This window comes from Bos mutus, chromosome 8 (genome assembly GCF_027580195.1).
Source record: "Bos mutus isolate GX-2022 chromosome 8, NWIPB_WYAK_1.1, whole genome shotgun sequence".
NCBI lineage: Eukaryota > Metazoa > Chordata > Mammalia > Artiodactyla > Bovidae > Bos > Bos mutus.
The window spans coordinates 31,079,875-31,106,875 of record NC_091624.1 but is presented as its reverse complement, the minus strand read 5'-3'; the positions used below and the strand labels follow the sequence as shown (position 1 = coordinate 31,106,875).

General features: G+C 41.1%; 1 protein-coding gene across 23 annotated transcripts in view; it reads right to left on the bottom strand.

Moving 5' to 3' along the window:
- The window catches only part of FANCC (FA complementation group C), a 348,242-nt gene that overhangs the window by 41,776 nt on the left and 279,465 nt on the right, over positions 1-27,001 (bottom strand). The window lies entirely within an intron of this gene.

Below are 27,001 nucleotides of genomic sequence, written 5' to 3'. Positions count from 1 at the left end.
AAGATTTCAAAATGCAATAACAAATCCAAATCTTTTTTTTTTTCATCATGGTCACAAGAGCAGTTAATATTTATAATATCAAATGAATACTGACCAAGTAACTTATTTTGACCAAAGAAAAAAAATGTGTTCAAAAAGGACAAACAAATATATAATGATGATATAAAGAGAACGATTAAAAAAAAATGTTGATGGAAAAGCACCTTGAGATATTCAGGCAAACGTAGTTCCTATTTTAAGAAATAGCTATGTTTGAAATTTCACCACAGTGGTTTAACATGTGAAATCAAACTTGGGTTTGAGTTCTAGAGCCACCACTTACTCACTGTATGACCTTAAGAAAGCTAACCTCTAAACCTCAGTTTACTCACCTGTAAAATGGGCCTACTTCCCTCCTAGTGTTGTAAGAAGGATCAAATGCAATAATAACATGTGGACAATGACGAGCACAGTTCTTGGCACATAGTAAATATTTAACCACTGTATAAATCTCTTGAAATTTTTCTTTAGTAATAATATCATAAAAGGTGATTATGGCTTAGCTGATCCATAGTTGATCCTCAGCATGATACTCTACAGACTTACCACTGAGTGTAGTTACATTTCTATGGGAAAATGTATTTGGAGGTTCCTCCTATGTCAGGTCAGTGAATCAGGGGCTCTGCTTCTCCTGGGAGGGGGCACGAGGGGGCATCCATCTACTCTGAGCCACAGTCGGGGTTGGGGGCTCCTCCCTGTCAACACTGGGCTATCTGGGCCTGGTGAGACTTGTTCTTCTTCTCTTGGCCCTGCTTTTCCAAGGCCTCCTGCCCTTTTACCTGCAGCACCTTCCAGGTTCTGCTAAAGATGTTTACTGCTTTTACTAAGACAAACAGAAGTGGGGGCACTAATGTTTCCCATTACCCAACAACCCCTCCAGTGTCTTTCCCTTCACCATCACTTCTGGGCCATTTCTCTGCAGGAGCTGGCATGAAGCCCAGGAATTGGGTATAGGGGGAAGAAGTGAACAGGCAAAGACACAGGGTAGGAATTGCTGCTGCTGCTGCTAAGTCACTTCAGTCGTGTCCGACTCTGTGAGACCCCACAGACGGCAGCTCACCAGGATCCCCCGTCCCTGGGATTCTCCAGGCAAGAACATTGGAGTGGGTTGCCATTTCCTTCTCCATAGGAATTGCTAGTAGTTTCTTTTTCTCTTCTCCCTTGGCATAACTCTTGTAGACCTTGTCCAAGATCAACTCTGAGGCAAGACTAGAAGAAGCTGAGGAGTTTCAGGGTCTGTCCACCAGAGCAGGCAGTAGGGCAGGAGAAAGGGAGGGAGGCTTGGCCCTCCTCTGACCTTCTTTCTGATGCCCCCTCACCCTGACACATACACACACATCAAACTGTATTAAAGACAGTGAAGGGAAAGGACAGGCCAAGGAAGGACAGAGTATCAGGAGGGGCCCAGGTGAGACCAGGTGGTCAGGGACAACCTCTCCAGTTGAGTTTAGCTGGAGATCAGCCTGGTGGGAGGGATTCCCTGGTGGCTCAGTGATAAAGAATCCGCCTGCAATGCAGGAGCTGCAGGAGACATGGGTTCAATCCCTGGGTTGGGAAGATCCTCTGGGGGAGGGCATGACAACCCACTCCAGTATTCTTGCCTGGAGAATCCCAGGGACAGAGGAGCCTGGTGGGCTACCATCCATTGGCTCTCAGAGTTGGACACGACTGAAGAGGCAGCAGGCGCATGCACGGCGTGGTGGGGCAGGCAACACGGAGGGCAGTGGGAGGAGGCCTCCGCAGGGGGCGCTGCAGCTGAGTCAGATGAAGAGAGCAAAGGTGAGGCGGCCAGTGATGAGGCTGTGCAGGACCAAGGGCAGGCCAGCATCTGGTATTTTATTCTGGCCCAGAAGGTTTTAAACAGAGGAGTGCCAGGACCCAATTTACATTTCAAAGATCACTCTGACTGTTGCATGGAGACCTGAGTGCTGAGTGGGTACAAAATTCCAGAGGGAGCTTGGACCTGGGTGGCACGGGGGAAGGAGTGAAATGTATTTTAGCAGTAATATCAAGAGACACTGGTGATGAATTTGAAGAGGAGGTGAACATGAGGTGGGAATCAAAACTGTTCCAAGTTTCTTGAGCTACAAGATGGACAGATGTACCATTTACTCAATGGAAAGAATGGAAGAAAAGATTGGTGAAGGGTTTACTAAGAGCTCAGTTTAGGGTATGTGAGTTTAGAATGTCTGAGGCACAGTCCAACAGAGATGTAAAACAGGTCCTTGAATATCCAAGTTGGAAGTGTTCTGGGGAGAGGTCTGGGCTGAAGATCTATATTCAGGAGCTGTCAGTTGGCATGGAGCAGCATGAAAATGAAGGAGATGTCCAAAGGAAAGAGGTTTGAGCAGGGTGAAAAGAGGGCCCAGGTCTGTGCCTCAGGAGTTTCAGCAGGTTGAGGGTTGGATGGGGTGATGGAAGCTGGCAAGTCATTGAAGACAGGAGTGGAAGTGCAGTCAGCACTGCAGACTGGTCTTCAGAGGGATGACTATGCTGGGAGTGACTGACAACAGGAAGCCACACAGGGGTGGTGGCCTGGTGTGCTCCTGAGAGGTGGTGTTTTAGGCTGAATACTGATGGGCCAGACGCAGAGGGGGAGAGGCTGAAGGACCAGCATGTGTGTATGTGCCACATGCTCGGCTGGGTCTGACTCTCTGCGACTTCATGGACTGCAGCCTGCCAGCCTCCTGTCCACGGGGTTTCCCAGGCAAGAATACTGGAGAGGGCTGCCATGTCCACCTCCAAGGGATCTGCTCGACCCAGGGATCGAACCTGCGTCCCTATGTCTCCTGTATTGCAGGTGGAGTCTTTACCCACTGAGTCATCTGTAAGACCAGTAGCTGCTGTTTATTAAGGGCTCACCTGGAGAAGCGAATGGCGAGCCACTCCAGTATCCTTGCCTGGAGAATTCCATGGACAGAGAAACTTGGCAGGCCACAGTCCATGGGGTCACAGAGAGTTGGACATGACAGCCACTAACACTGTTTTGTCACCTCGAACAATGCTAAGCATTTTACTTGTGTTTTCATTCCCATAACAATCCTACGAAACAGGTACCATTATTACCCTTATTTTTTGAGGCTGGAGAGGGACCAAGGTCTCACAGCCCTGATTAAACCCAGGAGGTCTGATGCTGGAGCTGGTCCTGTGCCTCAGGTTATACCTAAGCCTCTCTCTGCAGGCAGGAGAGTGGAGGGTGTTGCTTCCATTTGGAGCCTGACACAGGGGTGAGAGCACACAGTTTTCCTGGGTGAGCTAGATGCCTAGAGCCTGTTTTCACTTCCTTCAGTGTCTAAGGAAGTTTTTCCGAAGTCCAGGCTATCAGCCAATTTTAGCCACATTAACAAACTCCTGGGAAGGGATTTCTGTTCAGCTTTCTTGAGGAAGAACACCCTTTGGGAGCAGGGGGAGGGTGTGGATAGCCTCTGTCTTAGAGCCAGAAAGCCCCTGGAAGGCGGGAGGTTCCGAGGTGCAGAAGGAAGAATTCCTCCTCCCTTCCCAAGTAACAGGGACCTCCCTTGACCTGCTCTAATCACACCTTGTCTTTTTTAAAGCATCTACTGAAATAAATATGTACATCATTAGAAAAGTGTCTCACTTCAGTGAGAGTTCATCAGAGATAGCCCCACTGCTAAGCCCTCCGAGCAGCAACATGCACAAATGTGATTTCTATTAATACCATGAGGTTGCAATGGCTGGGCAGTGCCCAGGGCAAAGAGGCAGGAAATCTTGAGAATGATGAACAGTAGATGGATATGAACAAATGTAAAAGGTAGCTGAATGGTAGTTTCAGTGAATATCTGAACTAGAAAATACTGCTTAGTTACAAATCTATATAAGAGTTGCATAAGTTCTGTACCAAGTACCAAGTACATAATTTTTGTTCTATTCTCAGACACAGTTTGAAAAATGTATATGTTAACAATTTTTTTTATTACTCCTGATTCAGACCACACTCTACAAACTGCTGTAAATGATTAAATTTATGGATCCATGTTTAGTATTTGAATCATCTATTTTTTATTTTTTAATTTTTACAATGTTGTTTGGCTTCTGCTGCACAGTGACACGTATCAGCCACAACTACACACCCATCTCCTCCTGCCTGAGCCCCGCCCCCATTCCACCCCACCCTTCTAGGTCATCACAGAGCGCCAGACTGGGCTCCGTGTGTGAAAAAGCAACTCCTCACCAGCTGTCTGCTCTACACGTGAGAGTGTACGTATGTCGATGCCACTTTCTCTATCTGTCCCGTCTTCTCTCACCCCCACTGGGCCCACAAGTCCAGTCTCTATACTTGTGCCTCCAGTCCTTCCCTGCAAATGAGTTCATTAGTACCATTTTCTAGATTCCATATCTCTGCGTTAATATGTGACATTTGTTTTTCTCTTTCTGACTTACTTCACTTGGTATAATAGACTCTAGATTCATCCACCTCATGAGAACTGACTCAAATTTGTTCTTTTTTATAAGCTGAGTAATATTCTATTAACCACAATGGTGTGATCACTCACCTAGAGCCAGACATCCTGGAATGTGAAGTCAAGTGGACCTTAGGAAACAACCCTATGAACAAAGCTAGTGGAGGTAATGGAATTCCAGTTGAGCTATTTCAAATTCTAAAAGATGATGCTGTTAAGGTGCCGCATGCAATATGCCAGCAAATTTGGAAAATTCAGCAGTGGCCATAGGACTGCAAAAAGGTCAGTTTTCATTCCAATCCTAAAGAAAGGCAATGCCAAAGAATGCTCAAGCTGCACAACTGCACTCATCTCATCACACATTAGCAAAGTAATGCTCAAAATTCTCCAAGCCAGGCTTTAATAATATGTGAACCATGAACTTCCAGATGTTCAAGCTGGATTTAGAAAAGGCAGAAGAACCAGAGATAAAATTGCCAAAATTTGTTGGATCATAGAAAAAGCAAGAGAGTTCCAGAAAAACATCTACCATCTACTTCTACTTTATTGACTATGCCAAAGCCTTTGACTGTGTGGATCACAAAAAACTGTGGAAAATTCTTCAAGAGATGGGAATATCAGACCACCTGACCTGCCTTCTGAGAAATCTGCATGCAGGTCAAGAAGCAACAGTTAGAACTGGACATGGAACAACAGACTGGTTCCAAATAGGGAAAGGAGTACATCAAGGTTATATATTGTCACCCTGCTTATTTAACTTATATGCAGAGAACATAATGTGAAATGTCGGGCTGGATGAAGCACAAGCTGGAATCAAGAACGAGGGGAGAAATATCAATAACCTCAGATACGCAGATGATATCACCCTTATGGCAGAAAGTAAAGAACTAAAGAGCCTCTTGATGAAAGTGAAAGAGAGTGAAAAAGTTGGCTTAATACTCAACATTCAGAAAACTAAGATCATGGCATCTGGTTCTATCACTTCATGGCAAATAAATGGGGAAACAATGGAAACAGTGAGAGATTTTATTTTGGGTGGCTCCAAAATCACTGCAGATGGTGACCGCAGCCATGAAATTAAAAGATGCTTGCTCCTTGGAAGAAAAGCTATGACCAACCTCTTTCAGTTCAGTTGCTCAGTCATGTCCGACTCTTTGCGACCCCATGGACTGCAGCATGCCAGGCTTCCCTGTCTATCACCAACTCCTGGAGCTTATTCAAATTCATGTCCATCAAGTCAGTGATGCCATCCAACCATCTCATCCACTGTTGTCCCCTTCTCCTCCTGCCTTCAATCTTTCCCAGCATCAGGGTCTTTCCCAATGAGTCAGTTCTTCACATAACGTGGCCAAAGTATTGGAGTTTCAGCTTCAGCATCAGTCCTTCTAATAAATATTCAGGACTGATTTCCTTTAGGATGGACTGTTGGATCTCCTTATAATCCAAGGACTCTTGAACACCATAGTTCGAAAGCATCAATTCTTCGGCTCTCAGCTTTCTTTATAGTCCAACTCTCACATCCACATATGACTACTGGAAAAACCGTATCTTTGACTAGTGGACCTTTGTTGGGAAAGTAATGTTTCTGCTTTTTATGCTATCTAGGTTGGTCATCAGAGAAGGAAATGGCAACCCACTCCAGAATTCTTGCCTGGAGAATCCCAGGGACAGAGGAGCCTGGTGGGTTGCCGTCTATGGGGTTTCACAAAGTCGGACACGACTGAAGCAACGCAGCAGCAGCAGCAGGTTGGTCATAACTTTTCTTCCAAGGAGCAAGAGTCTTTTAATTTCATGGCTGCAGTCACCATCTGAAGTGATTTTGAAGCCCCACAAAATAAACCTAGACAGCATATTAAAAAGCAGAGACATTACTTTGCAACAAAGGTCCATCTAGTCACGGCTATGGTTTTTCTAGCGGTCATGAATGGATGTGAGAGTTGGACTATAAAGAATGCTGAGTGCTGAAGAATTGATGTTTTTGAATTGTGGTGTTGGAGAAGACTCTTGAGAGTCCCTTGGACTGCCAGGAGATCCAACCAGTCCATCCTAAAGGAGATCCATCCTGGGTGTTCATTGGAAGGACTGATGTTGAAGCTGAAACTCCAATACTTTGGCCACCTGATGCGAAGAGCTAACTCATTTGAAAAGATCCTGATGCTGGGAAAGATTGAGGGCAGGAGGAGAAGGGGATGACAGAGGATGAGATGGTTGGATTGCATCACTGACTTGATGGACATGGGTTTGGGTGGACTCCGGGAGTTGGTGATGGACAGGGAGGCCTGGCGTGCTGTGGTTCATGGGGTTGCAAAGAGTCAGACACGACTGAGCGTCTGAACTGAACTGAACACTGGAGTACATGATCACCTATTAACAAAAAAAAAATCTATTTTTCTTTAAAACATCAAAGATTTAACTCTTAATAACTGATCTTGGATGAAGAAATCACCAAAGAAATCACTGCATAACAGAATTTCGTTGGACCAACATATTGGTATTACATACAATGTTCTAAATTTGTACCAGGTTGGTTCTGAAATTAAAAGTTATATTATATATAAATTATATCTCAATGAAACCAGGAAAAAAGGCAAATTATAAAAGAAGAAGTGCAAATGCCCCCCAAATATGTAGATTTTCAACCTTATTAATAGGAAAGAAAGGTAAACTAACATATCAAGGAGGTATTAGTTTTTGTGTTCACATCAGCTAATGTTTAGATGAATGACAACATCCAGTATAAAAGTAGGTGTAAGTGACTGGTGTTCTTAGATGTAGGACAGGGAATGGGTTCATCCTTTTGTTTAAGTCATGTGATACTGCCTAATAAACTGCAAAATACACATATCCTTGGCTGTCATAACCATACTTTTATGAATCTTCGTGGCAGAAATAAAAGCACTAGCTAGAAAGTATTTATGTAGCAATATTATAAACAGAAAATTAGAAACAATTTGAATGCATCCACTGGAAAACAGGGCTTACCAGGTGGTGCAGTGGTAAAGAATCCACCTGCCAACGCAGGAGACACAAGAGACGCAGGTTTGCTCCCTGGGTCAGAAAGATCCCATGCAGGAGGAAATGGCAACTCACTCCAGTATTCTTGCCTGGAAAATTCCATGGATAGAGAAGCCTGGCCGGTCCATGGGGTCACAAAGAGTTGGACATGACTGAACGACTGAATACACACACACACACACACACACTGGCAAAGAGCTAAACAGATTAAGATCCGTTCATATCAGGATATATGTTTCTATTTTATAACGAGTTAGATCTACACCCTTTGAGGGATACACAAGATTTGTTGGTTAAAAAACCTGGTTCCAGGGTCATATGTATGATGTGATGCTGTTTTTCCTTTTTCTTTTTTTAAAAGCTAATTTAAGAAGAAGAGAAAATTGTTTCATGTAGATTTCTAATGTTTATAAGAGTATAAGGTATGCTTACGAGAAGGACTGGGGGATGGTAAGGAGGCGGGTAATTGACATTTTCTGTGTATACTTCTACATTGTTTGACCTGACCTGATAAAATGTATGTATTTCTGTGGAAATTTTAAAGAGCTAGTAAAGGAAAAAAAGTAAAAATATTTTTAGGGAGATTGAAAAATTTCATTCTACTCACCATGTGTTAGTTATAGAAACTCTAAGGCTGTCCTTTTCCTACTTTCTATACTTGTTTTAGCTATCTAACTTGGATACTGATCAAATGACAAATTCAAGAAAAACAGTTTATGATTAAAAACTTGGCTCTCCAAAATTCTACCTAATTCTACCTAATATCTACCAATATTCTACCTAATAATCACAGGAAGTTTTAGGCATTATAGCTATGGTTTGGGAAAATGATAGGGACTTACATGGAACACATTATAATTTTCTCCTGCAACATACCAAGGAGTAGGCTCCCAGTCTGCACTTTCATATAGAATATCTGACTTTAAATAACAATTTCTGACACTGGGCAGGAGAGGCCTGGACAAGAACACTCTGCCCTGTCCAGCATCTCACGCAATATATTAAGATTCTTCTGACAACTGCCTCCTGGACATTTAAAAACTGAACTTTGTTTCCCCAAATATTCAATTTAGTGGGTTAGTTGTGTGTCCCATCCTCTCCAAAAAGGAGGAAGTAGGTAAAGAAACTGGTCTAGCCACTTGTTAAATAATTTTGGCTCCAGATGTTTTTATTATTAATTAATTAATTAATTATTAGTTTTTGGTTGCCCTGGGTCTCCACTGCTGTGCGTGGGCTTCCTCTAGTTGCAGCAAGCGGGGCAACTCTTCATTGTGGTGCACAGGCTTCTCACTGCGCTGGCTTCTCTTGTTGCAGAGCAGAGGCCCTGGAGTGGGCAGGCTCCAGTAGTTGTGGTGGGCAGGCTGAGTTGCCCCGTGGTATGTGGAATCTTCTCTGACCAGGGATCGAGCCCCTGTCCCCTGCATTGGTAGGCAAATTCTTACCTACCAGGGGAGGCCTAAATGTTTTTGTATAGCTTCAATACAAAAACCAGAATGTGGAACTCAATTCTTTGCCAGAAAGGCCCTTGAGAGGTGAAGTACATGTTCTAATGCTGTCTGAGAAGCAGAGGAGGGGAGGGAGCCTCCCAACTTGAGACAAACGCAGACAGGCTCCCCCTTTCCAAACCAGAAAGAGATCAAGGGCTGCGTGGGCTGCCAGAGGAGCCCACAAAAATCAAGACCAACTTTTCTGGAGAACTACTTAATCCCAAGGAACTGGAAAGAATATTCTCTATTACATTTCAAAGATGTATTTCCATGACAACCTGATCGGAGAAGTACATCAAATTTGAAGAAGCTGTGCCATCATTATCACTTATATGTGCGGAGAAGTCACTTCTCAAAGCAAAGGGCAGCAACACCAGTCAAAGGAAATATCCAAATCCAAACACACTGGCATGTCTATTACAAATCAGCATCAGCAGGTTTTTACTTGAAAAGTAAACTTTTTCAACAAATAATTTTGTGATCATATCTTAGTAAGGTAAAAAATTTAAGGGAGTATTAGTTACTACTACTGCTTTGCTAACTTTTTGTCCTTGGTATTACACTAGCTTTTCTTTGTTTAGACATTCACCTATATTGACAATATTTAAAGCCTGATTTTTCTTTCTTTCTTTTTTTGGCTGTGCTGTGCATCTTGCAGGATCTTAGTTCCTTGACCAGGATTGAACCCAGGCCCCAAGAAGGAAAGTGCCAAGTCCTAACCACTGGGCTGCCAGAGAATTCTGGCAATTCCTAAAGCCTGGTTTTTCTTATCTGAGCTGAAAAAAAAGAAAAACCCACAAAACTAGAAACTTGGCTGAAGTTGGCCTTTTCTTATAATTTATTTTTTTCTTCTTAAGCACCATTGGAGGCTATATTAGCTTTTTCAGCATTGAAAATTTATTTACATCTGGCCTTAGTTCAGTGATAATTTGATTAGCAGGAAAAGATATAAGCTTGAAAAAGCCTAATAAAACATTATAGAAAATAATATAATTATTATTTAAAGTCAACAACAACAATAATAACAGCAACCAGCTAACAGTTACTGAGTGTTCTGAGTACCAGGCATCATGCTAAACATTCTATAGGCACCGAAAGTGAAAGTGTTAGTCACTCAGTTGTGTCCAACTCTTTGGACCCCATGGACTATAGACCACCAGGCTCCTGTGTCCACGGAATTCTCTAGGCTAGAATACTGGAGTGGGTAGCCATTCCCTTCTCCAGATCTTCCCAATCCAGGGATTGAACACCAGTCTTCCGTACTGTAGGTGGATTCTTTACTGGCTGAGCCACGTAGGAAGTACCCTATAGGCACCGGAGTCATTTAAATATGTTTTGGTGTGCCTGGGACGGGTCATCCTACCATAATTGTAACAGGCACCTCTTTTAACTCTCAAAAGTACTCCAGACTACAATTTATAATTGTATGGCTACCCTCTTTAACACTCACAGCTGCCCCATGAGGTTAGTTGTCATACACTCTAGTGTATGGCCAGTCATACACTCACTCTTTCATTTGTTCATTGGCTCATTCATTCTGGTATGTAGAAAAGATTTTCCAACTAGTCATCAAACTTCTCAACATTACTGAAGCAATGGATTTAGGCTTATCTTAAAGGACATGTCATGCAGAATTACTTGTACTCCACAGATTTATGGGACGATTGCAGTAGCCCTCCCAGAAAGGTTTTATGCAATGTGCACCCTGCAGGTGGCTATTATGGCAACCCCAGGGATAGATTTAAGAAGTCAGGCTTGGCTTTTAGGCCAAGAAATTATAAATTTCCTCTCGGTTATCTAAACGACAGAGAGGAGCAATCATCTGCTGTTTAAAAGAAGACGGGCTGTCCATTTCTGGAAATACACGACTGTATTTGGAGGCCAAGGCCAAAGACACCCAGCCAATTGTAAACCAGATGAAATTCCACTGGTGATTGTGGTAAGCAAATAGTTGGAAGGCTAAAAACAGGGCAGGGCACCTTGGTCAAAGAAAGTACGTGGTTTCTAAATGACTATGCAGCCCATGTGGGGAACTCTTCAAGGGGCTGAAGGAAAGGGGGTATGAGTGCAGGGGTGGTAATCTGAATCAGCCTCCCTGTGTCAACATGTGGCTGGGACGCTGCGTCTATGGGAAAGTGTCCATGGAAAGGTTCCAGGCCTGACGCCACTGTTTGGGGAACTTGCTGAGCTGAGGCCATAGGAACTGGACAAGTTGAAGACCACCCAGCATTTCTGGATGGCCTGTTCCCTATGGATTAGCAGACATAATTTTCCAAACTAAATAAATTTTATTAGTTGCTGAGGGAGAACATGCTATCACAAGTAAAATAAACAGCAAGGAGTCCAGGCCTACTCATGGAGCTGCTGCCCTCAGCTTTCCATCCGAGCACTGTGGGTGGAGAAGGGTGGCTAGTCTCTAAGCGGGTCACCTCCCCGCCAGTAAGTTCTGGAGCAGCTTCACACAGTTTTGCAGAGCATGCCAAGGAGCATTCTCCTTGTTCCCTTTAATTCAGCTCTTGTTGAAAAAGTAACACTGGAAATACAGGTTGTTAAGACCATATGTGTCAATAAAATGCATTACTAAACAAATCAGAAATATAGCTACCAAGGTGAAAGGCAAAGAGCATTTTGCTTAAAAGTAAATACTTTCAAAAACTGCTTTGGAGGGTGAAAATGCCATGCGGTGGGGTGAGCCACTGGAACCTACAGTGTATGCTCAGGGGAATGACGTGAAGGGCACCTGCATGTGGAGAACACTTACTGCGTTATACAGACTTCCGGGTCGATTCTCATCCAATATCTTACAGATATAACAAAGATAAGCAATCAGACTCCTCAGAAAGTTCAGACTCTTGGGTAAATTTTGAAATAAGCTTAGAGTAGACAGAAAAAAGACTCCATGGTTTTAACCATGAAAATTATGTTCTGACCCTTTTTTAAAGCATCAAATAATTTAATTTTCTCTTTTTCTTTCTAAATCTTACCTTAACAAATTCCTAGGTTATAACATTTCATTAAAAAAAAAAAAAAGAAATTAAGGGCTTCCCTAGTAGCTCAGTGGTAAAGAATCCACCTTCCAATGCAGGACACAGGGTTCAATCTCTGATCTGGGAGGATCTCACATGGCGCAGAGCAAGTAAGCCCGTGCCACAACTATGGAGCCTGTGCTCTAGAGTCCAGGAGCTGCAACTCCTGAATCCCATGTACTCTAGAGCCCGTGCTCAGCAACAAGAGAAGCCATGGAAATGAGAAGCCTGAGAGCCACAACTAGAGAGCAGTCTCTATACACCACAACTGGACAAAAAACCCTGCCCAGCGTCAAAGACCCAGCACAGCCAGATAAATAAATAATTTTTTAAATGAAATTAAAATATAGACTATAATTGTTTTAAGAATTATACATGAAAAACAATAAATAGTCTATTGGTAATTACTTCCTCTGAAAGAATGATGGCAGCTTTGAGGTTATTCATTTTCCAAATGTAATAAATCAATTTGAAAATGGGAAGAAGATCCACTTACTACAGCCTAACAAATAAATAAGTAAATAAATGAGTTAACAAAAAAAGAATTCCCAGAAAAACAAGAGAGATGAGTGGGAAATAGCCCTACTTTATATTAAGCATAATAGAAAGATTCTGTTATTAAAACAAAATGGTACTGAAGCATGAATATACTATAGGCCCAAGAAACAGAACATAAAATAATAAAACAGGCTTAAATGCATACAGAAACTAAGTATAATTCAATCTGTGGATAAGAAGGGCTAACTCTACTACCAACTGTACCCTGCCACTTATATAAGAGACTTGAGCATCTCATGGAGTCCTGAAGTTAATCCCACGTGTGTACTGAGAGATGACTGATTGAGAGAAGACTATTTGATCAAGGGAGCATCTTCAGTCAGTGGAGGGTTGAGGGGGTGACTGCACCCTATATCACATTCAAGATGGTAGAATGTTCTGTAACCTGAGAGTGGGGAAAACCAACAAAATTACTTCAACAAATAATTTGCAAAACAAAAAGAACCTACAGATTGAAAGAGATTTGTGAACCTATCAAGCAAATGCAATGTATGGACTTTGGACTCTTAATTCCAAAAAACAAAACTGAAGAATTTGTTTTGTGCCTAAATATGTGGTGATGATCAGGAATCAGTGTCAATTTTAAGATATAATAATAGCATTGTAGCTAATGTTTTTAAAAAATGCATCATATAGAGACTTCCGGTTTCCCAGTCTGCATTTAAGGAGCTTGGAAGTCATCACTTTGTCTTAACAAAAGTAAAAAGCAGAACAGACTGGAAAATCAACATCTCTTCTTGCATCCTTAAAAGAAGGGAGGGCACAGGGTAAACCTTGGTCCCCAAGATTGGAGATAACAGATAAATGAATACAGGGAATCATGGCTGACTGGAGCAGAGAACCACAAGCAGAAACGACCACAGGCAGCAGTGCTGGGCAGGGAAACCGGAAATGGAATTAGTGAATGGCTGGAGGGTCAGTGTGAACAACTGTGACAGTTAAAAACTCCAGGGGATCTCAGGCATAAAGGATCCCCACGATGCTGTGAGGTTTACCTCTAGGAGTTCCCACCAGGTTCACATGGTAAATACCAGTGAAGAAGCCACCCCTGCTTTAGGCAGGAAGAGGTGAAAGGGAATCATTTTTAAATTCAACAAAGCACTCTGTTTTCTTAATAAGGCCTGACCTCATGGGAAACTAGTTAACCAGAGTCTAATCTGCTGGGAGAAATATCAATAACCTCAGATATGCAGATGACACTACCCTTATGGCAGAAAGTGAAGAAGAACTAAAGAGCCTCTTGATGAAAGTGAAAGAGGAGAGTGAAAAAGTTGGCTTAAAACTCAACATTCAGAAAACTAAAATCATGGCATCCAGTCCCATCACTTCATGGCAAATAGATGGGGAAACAGTGGAAACAGTGACAGACTATTTTCTTGGGCTTCAAAATCAGTGCAGATGGTGACTGCAGCCATGAAATTAAAAGACACTTGGCTCCTTGGAAGAAAAGTTATGACCAACCCAGATAGCATATTAAAAAGCAGAGACATTACTTTGTCAACAGGTTCATCTAGTCAAAGCTATGGTTTTTCCAGCAGTCATGTATGGATGTGGGAGTTGGACTATAAAGAAAGCTGAGCACTGAAGAATAGCTGCTTTTGAACTGTGGTATTAGAGAAGACTCTTGAGAGTCCCTCGTACTGCAAGGAGATCCAACCAGTCCATCTTAAAGGAAATCAGTCCTGAATATTCAAAGGAAGGAATGATGCTGAAACTGAAATTCCAATACTTTGGCCACCTGATGTGAAGAACTGACTCACTGGAAAACACTCTGATGCTGGGAAAGATTGAAGGCGGGAGGGGAAGGGGACAACAGAGGATGACATGGTTAGATGGCATCACCGACTCAGCGGACATGGGTTTGGGTAGACTCTGGCAGTTGGTGATGGACAGGGAGGCCTGGCATGCTGCAGTCCATGAGGTCCCAAAGAGTCGGACATGACTGAGCAACTGAACTGAACTAAACTGAACCTGCTGGGATATTATAAGAGCCTAACTGATTAGGGAGAAAGGAAATAATCACTTTTAGACAGCTCTAAGCATCTTATCTTACTTAAGAGGAAGAAAAAACTGAGAAAAACTTATAAAGTTCACAGTGCAGAAGCATAGGCTCACTAGAAGACTGAGATCTAATATAAAACTACAGAACACTTCCCCTCCCTTCACCTCTCACTATCACATTACAAATAGCTAATTTACAGCAGTTCCTTTTACTTAGTACACATCTTGTCCAGCTATTAAGAAAAAAGTTACTAAACAGAAAGAAAAGAGAAAAAAAAATTGAAGAGACAGAATCAGAACCAGACATGGCAGAGATGCTGGAATTATCCAACTGAAAATTAAAAACAACAATAATTAATATGCTAAGGGTCTACGGCTAGGGTCCCTAACCCCCAGGATCTAATGCCTGATGATCTGAGGTGCAGATGATATAATAATAATAGAAATAAAGTGCACAATAAATGTAATGGCTTGAACCATCCCCAAACCACCACCCCATGCCCAAGTCCATGGAAAAATTGTTTTCCATGAAACCTGTCCCTGGTGCCAAAAAGGCTGGGGACCACTGTTCTAATGGATAAAGTAGACAGCAAGCAAGAACAGATGGGTAATGTAAGCAGAGAGTTGGAAATCCTAAAAAAGAACCAAAAAGAAATACTAGAGATAAAAACACTGTACAGAAATGAAGAGTGCCTTTGATAAGCTTATTAGTAGATTTGGTGAGAAAACAGTCTCTGATCTAGAGGATATATGAATGGATACCTTGAAAACTGAAAAGCAAGGACAACAAAACTGAAAAAAAAAATTTCCAAGGGATGTGGCACAGCTACAAATGGTCTAATAGAAGAAGAAAGAGAGAAAGGTACAGAAGAAACATTTGAAACAATAATGAGAATTTTCCCAAATTAATGTCAGATACCAAATCACAATTCCAGGAAGCTCAAAGAACACATGCAGGATTAATACTAGAACCTTACACACAGGCATATCATTTTCAAACTGCCTCCCAAAAAAATTAAAGAAAAATTCTGAAAGAAGCTAGAGGAGGGAAAATATCTTACATATGGAGGAACAAAGATAAGATTATATCCAAATTCTCAGAAAACATGCAAGCAAGAAGAGAATAAAATAAAATATTCAAATGTTAAGATAAAAAACCAACCATCTAGAATTCTATACTCTGAAATTATCCTTCAGAAGTGGAAAAGAAATAAACACTTTTTTAGACAATGAAAATTAAGATGATTTGTTGCCAATAGAGCTTCTTTGTAAGAAATGTTAAAAGATCTTTAGAGAGAAAGAAAATGATAAAGGAAAGAAACTCAGAACTACATGAAGAGAATTGAAGAAGGAATAACTGAAACCAAAATAAAAGCTTTTATTTTTCCTGTTCCTAATTGATGTAACAGATGATACTTTGTTCAATAATAATAATATGAACATTGTATTCAATTATGTATGTTTATGTGTGTATGTATATGCTGATGTTTATTCACATACATGTGATATGAATGATAGCAATGATCTAAGGGACAAGAGGGAGGAATTAGGATTACTTTGTTATAAGGCACTTAGTAAGCTTGTGCCTCTGCACTGTAAACTTCAAAAAGTGAATTGATGAAAGTGGATTTGAATTAAATATTGATGTATATTGCAAACTCTAGGGAAATCACTAAAACAGGTAAGAAAAGAAGTGTAACAACTCTGCTAAGAAAGGAGATAAAATGAGATAAAATGCTCAATTAGAGCCACCAAACGCAGAAAAAGGGTGAAAACCAAAAGAGGAAAAAATCACAAGGACAACAAATACGAAGCAGTAATAATCATAATACATACTAGTCCAACTGTAACGATGAGCACTTTGAACTTCAATGGTCTGAATGTACCAAATAAAGATTGACATTGACAGACTACATCAAAACAAGACCAATTATAGCTTGTCTACAAGAATTCCATGTTAGAGGAGGAGAAAAAGATGGCGGAGGAATAGGTGGACGTGGAGTACCTCTCTCTCCACAGATACATCAGGAATACACCTTCAGACACAGAAGTGCATGCAGAACACCAGCTGAGAGAGGACACGAGTACCTGACCAGCAGAAAAGAATATACAGAACCACACAAAACTCGGTAGAATGAAGGAACTAGGGGGAAAAGCAGGAGTGTTAGCAGGACTGGACCTGTCCTTGGTGGGTGGGGGAACTGAAGCAGGGGTCTGATCCCCACACTGGGGCAACTGTTTGAGTCAGAGGAGAAACATTTAAGGCTGAGAGTTTAACAGCTGATCAGTGACAGCCTAAATGGAATGAGAATCAGAGAGTCCTTGCTGTAGCCCCAGACATACCCAGGACAGGGACACAGGTCCCCTAGAAGGTGCAGCAGCTGGGAGCTGGAGTTCAGGGATTATGGAGCAATCCCAGAGCGAGGGCTGCTGTTGACTGCAGAGAGACAGATAGAGGATAGGCGAGGGAGGAGATTGTGGTGGGAAATGCCTGTGGAGGAAAGCCTGGCAGCCATGGAAGCAAGACAATACTGCTGAGTCACACATAGCGGGTGGAGCCATCACCATAGCTTCTCCCTTCCCACACTCCAGCATCAGCAACTGAACAATAGAGAGGCTGGCCCATCAAACACCTGACACCTGATTGCACTGAACTACAGAGTAGGACTCCACCCATGGTGCCCCTTTAAGAGCCTGACGCCCCGATCTACAGAGAAGGACCCCAGCCGGGGAGGCCCCTCTATGTGCCTGATGCCCTGAACAACAGAAAAGGACCCCAGGCAAGGGATCCCTGTAAGTGCCTGAATGGGTGGAGCTATGGAGAAAGACTGGCCAAAGAGGCCTTCTGATCACCAGCTACAAGAGGCTCAAGAAAAGACTCTGTTAGAGCCATAACTCCTTTTGGCAGAGGCAGTTCATGTCTCTGCACACTTGGCGCCACCAGGGTCCCTTCAACCCAAGCAGCTGTGCCACATTCACGCTCAACCCTCACTGGGGCAGAGCTGCCTCAGGCAAAAGAAAGTATTGCATCTACGCAAGCAGGGTCACTTCGGTCATGTCCAGCTCTGCGACATTGTGGACTGTGGCCTGCCAGGCTTCTCTGTCAGGTGGGGTTCTCCAGGCAAGAATACTGGGGTGTACTGGCCAATACTGGTTGCCATACCCTTCTAGAGCACTATATTTCCTGCTCCCCTAGCCACCAACTCCCCTGAGTATCTGGTGCTGCCAGAACCCCTGAGACCCAAGCAGCTGCACCACCTCCACACCTGGCCCTCTCTGGGGCAGACCCAAGTCCTCCAGGGCAGCCTCAGGAGCAAACCCCAGTGGATGACCCACATGCAGCGATGGAAATAAAACCACAATTGATATCAAGACACAGTGTGGCTAAGGAAGAAGATCCAAAACCTTCCCACCAGCTGTATATGTTGCAGATTAAACCCACACAATCAACTAGGCAGACTCTGTCTATGGAATATATAAAGGGACATTCAGAGCTCCCACAAAAGAAAATGCACTAGATCTGATAGCTGTGGACATTGGAGGCAAGAACACACAGGAGTAGGACCAGATTAGAATCTGAGCTGCCCCACAGCAGGTCCATGGACCAGCGCAGTGTCAGAGGGCACCCTAGAGAGGTGAGGTGGACTGACTCCCAGCGAGGACAAGGACTGTGACAGCAGTGACTCAGGAAAAACATTTATTATTCTTATGTTTTGACTTGTTCTGTACATCCTTTGGACTTTTTTCTTTTCTTTTTTTTTCTCTCTCTATTGTATTTATCGATTTTATTGGCCGTATGAAATCTAATTAAGCTTTTGAGGTTTTTTTTTTCATTCACATTTTTCATTGTTATAAACTTCTCTATGTTGGGCTTCTGCAGTTCTGTGGAGTTCTTTTTTTTTTTCCTTCCTTTTTTTAAATTTTAATGTTCAATTTTTTAAAACCTATTATTATTTTTCTACATTTATTCCTTTGTTTACTTTCCCCACTGTTCTTTTCCCTTTACAATCTTTAATGTATATAAACCTTCTTTATCTACCTCTATTTAACTTTGCTTATCTATTCTTGCTTTCTTTCCTCTCAACATTTGTTAATTTTGGTTTCATTGCTTTCTTACCCACTTGGCATCTTGCTTTAGTTTTGTTTTCTAGTTTGTGCTTTAGTTAGTTTTGTTCTTAACTGGTAGATATAATTTTTGGTTTCCTTTGTTTGGCAGATCAATGTATTGCAGTTTATTTTTGCTGGACTGTTTTTATTTCACTTAAGGGTATATATGTGTATTCCACTATTTTAATTATTATTTGCTTGATTTTGTAACGGCCATTTATATGGTGTTCATCTTCGGTTTCTCGTTTTGGGGTATTTGTTTTAATCTCACTTTATGCCGCAACAAACCACTTATGGAATCTTTGTTCCCGACCAGAGATTAAACTCTGAGCCTTTGGAGTGGAGCACTGACCCCAAGACCCTAGACTCAGTTCAGTTCAGTCGCTCAGTCATGTCTGACTCTTTGCGACCCCATGAATCACAGCACGCCAGGCCTCCCTGTCCATCACTAACTCCCAGAGTTCACTCAAACTCATGTCCATCAAGTCAGTGATGCCATCCAGCCATCTCATCTTCTGTCGTCCCCCTCTCCTCCTGCCCCCAATCCCTCCCGGCATCAAAGTCTTTTCCAGTGAGTCAACTCTTCGCATGAGGTGGCCAAAGTACTGGAGTTTCAGCTTTAGCATCAGTCCTTCCAATGAACACCCAGGACTGATCTCCTTTAGGATGGACTAGTTGGATCTCCTTGCAGTCCAAGGGACTCTCAAGAGTCTTCTCCAATACCACAGTTCAAAAGTATCAATTCTTTGGAGCTGAGCTTTCTTCACAGTCCAACAGACCCTAGACTACCAGAGAACTAATCCTAGGGAGTATCATATAGTGAGAACTCATACAAAGGAAACCACTTGAATACAAGACCCAGCATCACCCAACCACCAGTAGCACCCTGTGCAGGATGCCTCATCTAAACAACAAACAAAACAAAAATACAAACCCAGTCATCAGCAGACAGGATTATCACCTCACTCAGCCTTGCCCAACAGAGGAAAAACAAACAAAAAAACTCAGTACAAATCTCACCCTATATGAAGCTTACACAAAACAAGGGACCAACATTAGGCAGGCAGAAATCAAAATGAAGAAAAAATTCAACCCTGAAGCCTGGGAAAAGGAGATCTCAAACATAGTAAGTTAAAAAAAATAATGAAAAGGCAGAGAAATACTACACAAGTGAAGGAACAAACTAGAAACACAGATGTCCAAATAGATGAAGAGGAAATAGGCAAACTACCTGAAAAAGAATTCAGAATAATGATAGTAAAGATGATCAAAAACCTTGAAAACAGAATGGAGAATATGCAGGAATCAATTAATAAAGACCTAGAAGAATTAAAGAATAAACAGAGACAAACAACACAATTACTGAAATTAAAAATACTCTGGAAGGCATCAATAGCAGAATATCTGAAGCAGAAGAACGAATCAGTGAGCTGGAAGGTAAAATGGTGGAAATAACTTCTGAAGAGCAGAATAAAGTAAAAAGAATGAAAAGAACTGAAGACAGTCTCAGAGACTTCTGGGACAATATCAAACACACAAACATTCAAATTATAGGGGTCCCAGAAGAAGAAGAGAAAAAGAAAGGGAATGAGAAAATTTTTGAAGAGATTATAGTTGAAAATTTCCCTAACATGGAAAAGGAAATAGTCAATCAAATGCAAGAGGCACAGAGGGTCATATACAAGATAAACCCAAGGAGAAACAAACCAAGACACATACTAATCTAACTAACAAAGACTAAACACAAAGAAAGAATATTAAAAGCAGCAAGGGAGAAACAACAAGAAACATACAAGGGAAACCCCATACATTTAACAGCTGATCTTTCAGCAGAAACTCTTGCAGGCCAGAAGGTAATGGCAGGATATATTTAAAGTACTGAAAGGGAAAAATCTACAAACAAGACTACTGTTCCTGGCAAGGATCTCATTCAAAATTGATGGAGAAATAAAAAGCTTTTCAGACAAGCAAAAGTTAACAGAATTCAATACCACCAAACCAGCTTTACAACAAATGTTAAAGGGATTTATATAGTCAAGAAATACAAGAGAAGAAAAAGATCTACAAAATCAAACCCAAACAATTAAGAAAGTGGCAATAGAAACATATATATAAATAATTACTTTAAATGTAAACAGATTAAATGCTCCAACCAAAAGACACAGACTGGCTGAATGGATACAAAAACAAGACTCATATATGTACTGTCTACAAGAAACTCACTTCAGACCTAAAGACACACATAGACTGAAAGTGAGATGATGGAAAAATACATTCCATGCAAATGGGAAGCAAAAGAAAGCTGGAGTAGCAATCCTCATATCAGACAAAATAGACTTTAAAATAAAGAATATTACAAGAGATAAGGAAGGACACTAAATAATGATCAAAGGATCAATCCAAGAGGAAGACACAACAATTGTAAATATGTATGCACCCAACATAGGAGCACCTCAATACATAAGACAAACATTAAAGGAGAAATTGACAGTAACACAATAATAGTAGACTTTAATACCCCACTCATACCAATGGACAGATCATGAAAACAGAAAATTAATAAGGAAACACAAGTCTAATATGATACATTAGATGAGATGGATCTCATTGATATCTTCCTGACATTCCTTCCAAATGCAGAAGAATATACCTTCTTCTCAAGTGCACATGGAACATTCTCCAGGATAGACCACATCTTGGGTCACAAATCAAACCTCAGTAAATTTAAGAAAATTGAAATCACATCAATCATCTCTGATCACAACGCTATGAGACTAGATATCAATTACAAGGAACAAAACTTAAAAAACATACACATATGGAGATTAAACAATGCATTTCTAAATAACCAACAGGTTGCTGAAGAAATTAAAAGGGAAATCAAAAAATTTCTAGAAACAAATGACAATGAAAACACAACTCAAAACCTATGAGATGCAGTAAAAGCAGTTCTAAAAGGAAAGTTTATAGCAATACAATCCTACCTCAAGAAACAAGAAAAACGTCAAACAGACAACTAAACTAAACTAAACTAGACAAACTAAAACAACTGGAAAAAGAAGAACAAAAACCCCCCCAAAATTAGTAGAAAGAAATGAAGTAAACAATAGTAAAGATTAATAAAACTAAAAGCTGATTCTTTGAGAAGATAAAATTGACAAACCTTTGGCCAGACTTGTCAAGAAAAAGAGAGAAGAAATAAATCAACAAATTAGAAATGAAAAAGGAGAGCTTACAAAAGACAGTGCAGAAATACAAAGGATTATAAGAGACTATTATGAACAACTGTCAGGAAGCAACAGTTAGAACTGGACATGGAACAACAGACGGGTTCCAAATAGGAAAAGGAGTACATCAAGGCTGTATATTGTCACCCTGTTTATTTAACTTATATGCAGAGTACATCATGAGAAACGCTGGACTGGAAGAAACACAAGCTGGAATCAAGACTGCCGGGAGAAATCTCAATAACCTCAGATATGCAGATGACACCACCCTTATGGCAGAAAGTGAAGAGGAACTCAAAAGCCTCTTGATGAAGGTGAAAGTGGAGAGTGAAAAAGTTGGCTTAAAGCTCAACATTCAGAAAACGAAGATCATGGCATCCGGTCCCATCACTTCATGGGAAATAGATGGGGAAACAGTGGAAACAGTGGAAACAGTGTCAGACTTTATTTTTCTGGGCTCCAAAATCACTACAGATGGTGACTGCAGCCATGAAATTAAAAGATGCTTCCTCCTTGGAAGGAAAGTTATGACCAACCTAGATAGCATATTCAAAAGCAGAGACATTACTTTGCCAACAAAGGTTCTTCTAGTCAAGGCTATGGCTTTTCCTGTGGTCATGTATGGATGTGAGAGTTGGACTGTGAGGAAGGCTGAGCACCGAAGAATTGATGCTTTTGAACTGGGGTGTTGGAGAAGACTCTTGAGTGTCCCTTGGACTGCAAGGAGATCCAACCAGTCCATTCTGGAGGAGATCAGCCCTGGGAGTTCTTTGGAAGGAATGATGCTAAAGCTGAAACTCCAGTACTTTGGCCACCTCGTGCGAAGAGTTGACTCATTGGAAAAGACTCTGATGCTGGGAGGTATTGGGGGCAAGAGGAGAAGGGGACGACAGAGGATGAGATGGCTGGATGGCATCACTGACTCGATGGACGTGAGTCTGAGTGAACTCTGGGAGTTGGTGATGGACAGGGAGGCCTGGCATGCTGTCATTCATGGGGTCGCAAAGAGTCGGACACGACTGAGCGACTGTCTGATATGGCAGTAAAATGGATAACCTGGAAGAAATGGACAGATTCTTAGAAAAGTTCAATCTTCCAAGACTGAACCAGGAAGAAAAAGAAATTATGAACAACTCAATTATAAGCATTGAAATTCAACTTGTGATCAAAAATCTCCCAAAAAACAAAAGCCCAGAACCAGATGGCTTTACAGGAGAATTCTATCAAACACTCAGAGAAAAGCTAATGCTTATCCTTCTAAAACTTTTTCAAAAAATTACAGAGGAAGGAACACTTTCAAACTCATTCTACAAGGCTACCATCACCCTGATACCTGAAACAGACAAAGTCAACACAAAAAAGAAAACTACAGGCCAATATCACTGATGAACATAGATGCAAAAATCCTCAACAAAAGTTTAGCAAAGAGGATTCAGTAACACATCAAAAAGCTTAAACAACATGATCAAGCTGGGTTTATTCCAGGGATGCAAGGATTCTTCAATATACACAAATCAATAAATGTGATACATCATACTAACAGATTGAAAGATAAAAACTGTATGATAATCTCAATAGATGCAGAAAAGGCCTTTGACAAAATTCGACACCCATTTATGATTAAAACTCTTCAAAAAATGGGCATAGAAGGAACCTACCTCAACATAGTAAAGGCCAGATATCATAAGCCTATAGCAAACATTATTCTAATGGTGAAAAACTGAAAGCGTTCCCCCTAAGATAAGGAAGAAGACAAGGGTATCCACTTTCATCACTATTATTCAACATAGTTCTGGAAGTCCTAGCTACAGCATTCAGAGAAGAAAAATAAAAGGAATCCAGATTGGAAAAGAAGAAGTAAAGTTCTCACCGTTTGCAGATGACATGATACTGTACATAGAAAACCCTAAAGATAGTATCAGAATATTACTAGAGCTCATAAGTGAATTTAGCAAAGTTTCAGGAAACAAAATCAATACACAGAAATCACTTGCATTCCTATATACTAACAGTGAAAAATCAGAAAGAGAAATTAAGGAATCAATACCATTCACCATTGCAAAAAAAAAGAATAAAATATCTAGGAATAAAATTACCTAAGGAGACAAAAGAACTGTACACAGAAAATTGTAAGACACAAATGAAAGAAATCAAAGATGCCATAAACAGATGGAGAAATATTCTATGTTCATGGGTAGGAAGAATTAATATTGTGAAAATAACTATACTACCAAACACAATCTACAGATTCAGTGTGATTCCTATCAAATGACCAAGGGCATTTTTCACAGAACTAGAACAAAAAATTTCACAATTCATATGGAAACACAAAAGATCCCGAATAGTCAAAGCAGTCTTGAGAAAGAAGAATGGAGCTGGAGGAATCAACCGTCCTGACTTCACATTATACTACAAAGCTACAGTCATCAAGACAGTATGGTACTGGCACAAAAACAGAAATATAGACCAACAGAACAAGATTGAAAGGCCAGACATAAACCCATGCACCTATGTGTACCTTATTTATGACAAAGGAGGCAGGAATATACAATGGGGGCAAAGACAGCCTCTTCAATAAATGGTGCTGGGAAAACTGGGCAGCTACATATAAAGGAATGAAATTAGAATACCTCCTAACACCATACACAAAGATAAACTCAAAATGGATTAAAGACCTAAATGTAAGACCAGAAACTATAAAACTCTTAGAGGAAAACACAGGCACAACACTCAATGACATAAATCAAAGCAAGATCCTCTATGACCCACCTCCTAGAATAATGGAAATAAAAACAAAAGTAAACAAGTGGGACCTGATTAAACTCAAAAGCTTTTGCACAGCAAAGGAAACTATAAGCAAGGTGAAAAGATAATAGAAATAGAAAAGAAAAAGGGAGAAAATAATAGCAACTGACAAAGGATTAATTTCCAAAATATATAAGCAGGTCATACACCTCAATACCAGAAAAACACACAAACCAATCAAAAAGTGAGAAAAAGATCTAAACAGACATTTTTCCAAAGAAGACATATGGATGGCTAACAAACACATGAAAAGATGCTCAAAACTGCTCATTATTAGAGAAAAGGAAATAAAAACTACAATGAGATATCACCTCACACTAGTCAGAATGGCCCTCATCAAAAAGTCTACAAACAATAAACGCTGGAAAGGGTGTGGAGAAAAGGGAATGCTCCTGCACTGTTGGTGTGAATGTAAGCTGATACAGCCACTATGGAAGACTGTATGGAGACTGCTGGGCATACACACTGAGGAAACCAGAAGGGAAAGAGACACGTGTACCCCAATGTTCATTGCAGCACTGTTTATAATAGCCAGGACATGGAAGCAACCTAGATGTCCATTAGCAGATGAATGGATAAGAAAGCTGTGGTACATACACACAATGGAGTATTACTCAGCCATTAAAAAGAATACATTTGAATCAGTTCTAATGAGGTGGATGAAACTGGAGCCTATTATACAGAGTGAAGTAAGCCAGAAGGAAAAACACCAATACAATATACTAACGCTTATATATGGAATTTAGAAAGATGATAACAATAACCCTGTGTACGAGACAGCAAAAGAGACACTGATATATGGAACAGTCTTATGGACTCTGTGGGAGAAGGAGAGGGTGGGAAGATTTGGGAGAATGGCATTGAAACATGTAAAATATCATGTATGAAACGAGATGCCAGTCCAGGTTCAATGCACGATACTGGATGCTTGGGGCTAGGGCACTGGGACGACCCAGAGGGATGGTATGGGGAGGGAGGAGGGAGGTGGGTTCAGGATGGGGAGCACATGTATACCTGTGATGGATTCATTTTGATATTTGGCAAAACTAATACAATTATGTAAAGTTTAAAAAAAAAAAAAAGGAATCAAACCACCATATGACCCAGCAATCTCGCTACTAGGCATATACCCTGAGGAAACCAAAATTGAAAAAGACACATGTATCCTATTGTTCATTGCAGCACTGTTTACAATAGCTAGAACATGGAAGCAACCTAGATGTCCATTGACAGATGAATGGATAAAGAAGTTGTGGTACATATACACAATGGAATATTACTCAGCCATAAAAAGGAACACATATGAGTCAGTTCTAATGAGGTGGATGAACCTAGAATATATTCTACAGAGTGAAGTAAGTCAGAAAGAGAAAGATAAATATTGTATTCTAATGCATATATATGGAATCTAGAAAAATCATACTGAAGAATTTATTTACAGGGCACAATGGAGAAACAGACATAGAGAATAGACTTATGGACATGGGGAGAGGGGAGGAGAGGGTGAGATGTATGGGAAGAGTAACAGGGAAATTTATATTATATGTAAAATAGATAGATAGCCAACGGGAATTTGCTGTATGGCTCAGGAAACTCAAACAGGGGCTCTGTATCAACCCAGAGGGTGGGATGGGAAGGGAGATGGGAGGGAGGTTCAAAAGGGAGGGATTATGTATCAGATCAGATCAGATCAGTCCCTCAGTCGTGTCCGACTCTTTGCGACCCCATGAATGGCAGCACGCCAGGCCTCCCTGTCCATCACCAACTCCCAGAGTTCACTGAGACTCAAGTCCATCGAGTCAGTGATGCCATCCAGCCATCTCATCCTCTGTCGTCCCCTTCTCCTCTTGCTCCCAATACCTCCCAGCATCAGAGTCTTTTCCAATGAGTCAACTCTTCGCATGAGGTGGCCAAAGTACTGGAGTTTCAGCTTTAGCATCATTCCTTCCAAAGAACTCCCAGGGCTGATCTCCTCCAGAATGGACTGGTTGGATCTCCTTGCAGTCCAAGGGACTCTCAAGAGTCTTCTCCAACACCCCAGTTCAAAAGCATCAATTCTTCGGTGCTCAGCCTTCCTCACAGTCCAACTCTCACATCCATACATGACCACAGGAAAAGCCATAGCCTTGACTAGACGAACCTTTGTTGGCAAAGTAATGTCTCTGCTTTTGAATATGCTATCTAGGTTGGTCATAACTTTCCTTCCAAGGAGGAAGCGTCTTTTAATTTCATGGCTGCAGTCACCATCTGTAGTGATTTTGGAGCCCAGAAAAATAAAGTCTGACACTGTTTCCCCATCTATTTCCCATGAAATG